This window comes from Peromyscus maniculatus, chromosome 11, assembly GCF_049852395.1.
Source record: "Peromyscus maniculatus bairdii isolate BWxNUB_F1_BW_parent chromosome 11, HU_Pman_BW_mat_3.1, whole genome shotgun sequence".
Classification (NCBI taxonomy): domain Eukaryota; kingdom Metazoa; phylum Chordata; class Mammalia; order Rodentia; family Cricetidae; genus Peromyscus; species Peromyscus maniculatus.
Window position 1 is genome coordinate 86,518,153 of NC_134862.1, and position 5,558 is coordinate 86,523,710.

Sequence of the window (5,558 nt, forward strand, 5' to 3'; positions counted from 1 at the left end):
AGGGGCGTAGAAACAATCCCGATAGTAATAAGGACATCACTCTGGTTGTATTGTGGCAGCCACGACATTAGTTGGTCCTGCTTCCCGAAGGGCACACGGGGCTGATAGACTGAAAGAGATGACAATGGCCATGTTTTCATCGAGTTCCTGCCCTTTCCTAAGAGGACCACAAAGGAAGCGTTTGTAGACAAGGTCAGAGATTTTTTTTCAATAGAATAATGAGTGAAAGTAAATAAGCAGAAAAGTCCTCAAAAGTGGGTTTGCCCTCTAAAGTCAGTGGCCTCATCCTGCTCCACAGAGGCAAGATGGAAGCTTGAGTCCAGGGAAGCAGTCACCGGATGTCCTTAAACGTACTGTTTTACCATGCTGTAGGGGCGTGGCCGCCATCACACCCGCCCAGCACCGCCTGAACCTCACATTTTCTCTCTGTGTCTTCCCCACACAGAGTCTGAAGCCTCCGACGGACGGCACGAAACACCCAAATTCAGGTCTTGCTCACAACTAGACATACATAGCTGCCCTTGGACGTGACAGACACGGTTAGCAGTTCCGATAACTTTTTGAGAACTGGAAACACATCTCTCTAAGGCCTTCTGGTTTTTAAGAATTCTATTGAAAACCAGCTGACATGGTGAGGGCTTGCCTTCCTATGAACTTGATCTTTCTTTCTGGCGGTTTTCAATATTATTTCTTCGCTCTGTATATTCAGTGTTTTAACTATAATATGACATGTGCAATTTCTTCTTTGTTGTTGTTTTCTTTATTGGGGGCACTGTCTCTTTGTTTGATTGAGACAGTCTCATTATATAAGGCTGCCTGGCCTGGAACTTGCTATGTAGACCAGGCTGGCCTTGAACTCACAGAGATCTACCTGCCTCTGCCTCTCCAGTGCTGAGTTCAAAGGCGTGCAACACAGCACCTTGCCCGGGCAGAATTTCTTTTCTGGTCCTGTCTATATGGTGTTCTGTGTATGTCTTATATCTAAATGGACATCTCTTTCCCTAGACTTGGGATTTTTGTCTATTAAAAATATTTCCTATGTCTTCGGCATGAAATTATTTTCCCTCTTCTTTAAAATTATAGTCATAGATTTTTTTTCTGTTATGGCTTTCTACTCCATTCATTTGTTATGGATCTTCATATGCCATTCACACATTTTTTTAAAAAACTATCCCTTATCTTGACAAAATAATTCAATTCCTCTATCTTTTCTTCAAGCCCTAATATTATGCCCTTTCACATGCTCCATTCTGCTGGTAAGACTTTCCTCTAAGCTTTTTATTGGACTTATTAAAAATTTCCCTTCCATCATCATTTCAGTTTGTTGGGTTGTTTTTGTTTATAGTGTTTCTATCTCCTTATTGAATTCTATTTTCATATCCCAAATTAACATCCTAATTTCAATCAGCTGTTCATATTCTCTTGGAATTTATTCAAGAATTTATTCTTGTCTTTAACTTATTTGAACATATTGATAACTGTATTATAAATTTATAGTTGTCCTTTGCAGAGTGAGTGAAGTCCTGAGCACACGCATATTGTTGGCCTGGGCACAGTCATGTCAAGGACCAAGACCTCAGACTCCTGGGAAATCAGCAAAACCCTCCCCATGTGGGTCAGGTTCAAGTGCAAATGGTGGTAGTGTATGCAAGTACAAGTATTAAATGACTGACATGTGTGTGTGTGCCAAAGCTAGCAACCACAGCTTCCTCCTCCAGCCTACAGATCTACTGAGAGACTAGCTACCCCTCCCCGGGTGCTGAAGTTTCCAGTTGCCCCACAGTGGGTTCCACTCCTCAGAGTGTGTGCAGCCCACCTGACCCCGGCTTTTCTGTACATCTGTCTCTGTGTCTGCCTTTTCTTCAGTCCTTTGCTACCCAGTCAGGTTTCCAGACCCAGGCCGTGTGGGACACAGTAGTCCTTTTTGTTTTTTAGGATTTGTTTATTTTTTTATGAGTATGAGTGTTTCGCCTGCATCTAGGTACATGCACTTCATACCTGCCTGGTGCAGGACGAGGCCAAAAGAGGACAACCAGATTCCCTGGAACTGGAGTTACTATTATAAGCTGTCATGTGGGTGATGAGAACTGAACCCCGGTCCTCAGTAAGACAAGCAAGTGCTCTTAAGTGCTGAGCCATCTCTCCAGCCCCAGTAACTGTCATTTCTCTGTCTAGAGTTTCATTTCAGGGGCTCTCACTGGGGTTCCCATAGGAGCGATCGGTTTTGGAGAAGACATACTGTCTTGGTTTTTCTTGTCACTGCTGTGTTTGTGCCGGGATCTGCCCGTGGGGGTTAACTTGCTGGTTCCGTGTGTTACTGTTGACTAATTCGGGTCACCTTCCTTCTTTTGGCAGAAGTGTTTGCAGTGTCCAAGGACTAGTCTGCAGTGGAGTTAAAGTGACATTTCCTCTTTTACACTGCTGGCCCAGGACACCAGGCTCTGTCAGCAGACCTCCCTGAGAGGGTGGGTCCTGTCACCATCCGGCAGTGGGCCTCCCTGAAAACAGCACAGTGGCTGAATACAAAGCAATCGTTCTTCAAGACTTCATTGTTTTTTTAAGAAACTCATTGATTCATAAATAAATAAATAAATAAATAAATAAATAAAATCAGAAATGAAAGTGGAAGAGAGACTGATGGGGGAGGGAGGCTGATGGGGGAAGGAGGCTGATGGGGGAGGGAGACTGATGGGAGAGGGAGGCTGATGGGGGAAGGAGGCTGATGGGGAAGGAGGCTGATGGGGAGGGAGACTGATGGGGAGGGATGCTGATGGGGGAGGGAGACTGATGGGGAGGGAGGCTGATGGGGGAGGGAGACTGATGGGGAGGGAGACTTGGGGGAGGGAGACTTGGGGGAGGGAAGGGATAAGATCTTGAGCTGGGGGTACAATGTGCTCAGAATGCACCACATACGTGTATGAAGCTGTCGGGTAATAAATTTAATCTAAACAATGAAGAAAAGAGGGGAGGCTGGAGACAGTTCAGCAGGACAGCACATGCTTGGCATGTGAGAGGCGCTGGATTGGACCTCCTGCATGAAAAGACAAATTATGTAATGTAGCAAACCACTAAAGATTGGTGAAAGAAGGTCAAAGGTGCATCGTGGTCATTGTGCTTCTCGATATATTCCTTCCGCTCTTCTGTGTCTGACACTTTCTCGTTGCTATGACAAGATGCCGGTATGAACAATTAAGGGAAGGTCGATTCGGGCTCCTGGTTTGAGCAGATACAGTCCATCACGGCAGGAAGGTGACCGGAGCGCCAGGCTGCTGGGCACCTTCCTGTCAGTGGTCAGCAAGGAGAGAGAGACGAACGCTGAGCACAGGAGGTCTGCTCCCGTTTTCATTTTTAGTTAGCCTGGGACCCTACCCTGTGAAGTGGGGTCACTCACACCCAAGATGGCTTCCCACGGCAGTTAAGGCTTTCTGGGAACACCTCACAAACATGCCCAGGGGTGTGTCTCCCAGGAGATCCTAAATTCAGTCAAGTGGACAATGAAGATTAGCATCGAGGCAATTGCGACTTTTCTTCTTCAGGTTTTCAAGTGTGGAAGCCTAATCCTTAAATGACTCTTCCCCAGCATCTGCTGGTGACTTACTAGCTGGGGACATCTTCTCTTCATTAATGTCTCCTTTCTCCTGCCGTGATTAGAGAGCTCAGAGACTTTTCTCGTTTGCATAGAAGCTCTAAATATTCCCTTAAGCTGACAGGATGGCTCAGTGGGCAAAGGCTCTTGCCACCAAGTTCGAAGACCTGAGTTCGATCCCTGGGACCCACAGAAAGGTGAAAAGGGAGCACTGACTCCTATAAGTTGTCCTCTGATCTCCACATACAGACTGCATGCCCCTCTCCCTCACTAAATAAATGGGAGGGAGTCTTAAAAACAACATATGTTCTCACCATCAAGGTAATAGAGGAAAACAGAGGAACATTGAAGTAATGTACCATCTTTAACCCAGAGAGGCTGGTATGCATATTTGTGATCATTAATTAAATCATGGCTACTGTTGGGGGAGTGTGTCGCGTCTTGGTGCCTAGTTAGCCAGAATTCACCCTAGGATAGAGCAGCTGTGCTGAGAATCCCTCCCCTGCCATCCACAAACATCCCTTTTATTCACCAACTTTGAAAATGCAGCCGGCCAGCCGGGGCTGGTTCCCTGCCACTTCTCAGGTCTCCTCTTTCACTTCTCTCCCTACCTCCTCTAAAGGTGACTTTCAAAACGGAGGAGCCTCGAGTCCCAGGTGGAGGGACCCAGTGCAGGAGAACATGGTGCGCCCAGGGGCCCACCCTCAGCACTACATCTCCACGTCTGCCGAGAGTGTGTGATGATCTTTTGATCATGTTAATCCATAACTTCCCGGTGCAAGAACCCTAGAATTAGAGGTTTATGGCCCCACCTTCGGGCAGCCCACATCTAAGACTTGTCAACAGAAGTTCAAGGTCATCCTCAGCTACATAGTGAACTCAAGACCAGCCTAAGATAAAAATGAGATTCTTGTCTTAAGTAATGGAAAAGAAAGGTTGATATATTTTAGTTAAAATGCAAATTAAAACTGGACTTCCAAGTTAAATTGATCTGGATTCAAATCCCAGATTCATGATTTCCCTGTTGTAGGATTTCTGGTTAAGTCCTTCGGTTTCTCTTAGTTCTTATTAAAATGGAGGTGCTTGGCTCTCCGGGTCGTGGCAGAGACTGGGATGGTTAGGTGTTCGGCAACTCAAACACTGAGGGTCCTTCTCCCGGATGAGACTCAGTGCACCACTTCCATTCCCTTGGACCCAATATGTTGTTTTGTCCTCATATTTACATTATCCATGGTTGTCTGTTTTCAACAAAATGCCAGGTCACCAAGCTCTGGTATTATATTGTGTTGTGGTGATGTGGGTTAAGCTCCCCAGGGGAGCCCAGCCTTGGCCCAGGCTCCCTCTACGTGCCATCTGGAGCCTCACAGAAACATTTCACTTCCTGCTTGCAAGCTTGATTTGGTGAGAAGGTGCCCCGTTTCCAGGCCGACCTTTGGTAAACAACACCAGTGTTTGTTTGGGTCCTAGATGTTTGCTGGGTCTCGACGACCATCCTGTAGCCGTTCTGTTCTCAGGCTGTGACTTGCTTTTCCATGTAGTCGTGCTGCTGTGACATGAGGATCGGTTGGAATCATGTTCCTGAACAATTAAAAGCCTCCTCGATGGCTGTAGCAGCAGCGGGTTTCTGGAGCCTGGTGTCATTTTAGACCAGACAGTGCCGGGTTCCTTTGTCCCTGGGCCAACCCCACTTTCTCAGTTCCAGCTTGCAAAGGACATGTACAGCACCAGATCCTTGACCTTATGTTACCCTTGGGGTAATGTTTACAGAAAAGCCAGTTCTAGTGATTTGATAGTCCGGGTCATGGATACCTACCTGTACGGTTTTCCCTTTGACGCCAACTCCTGCCCTTTCGTTTAATGCACAGCTATGCTTTCTGTTAGAGATTTTCAAAACTCTCTTTTCTCTCAGCCTGAAAGGCGTTGCTTAGCAAAACTTTCCACTCTACAGTGCATCATAATCCTCTTTGAATGA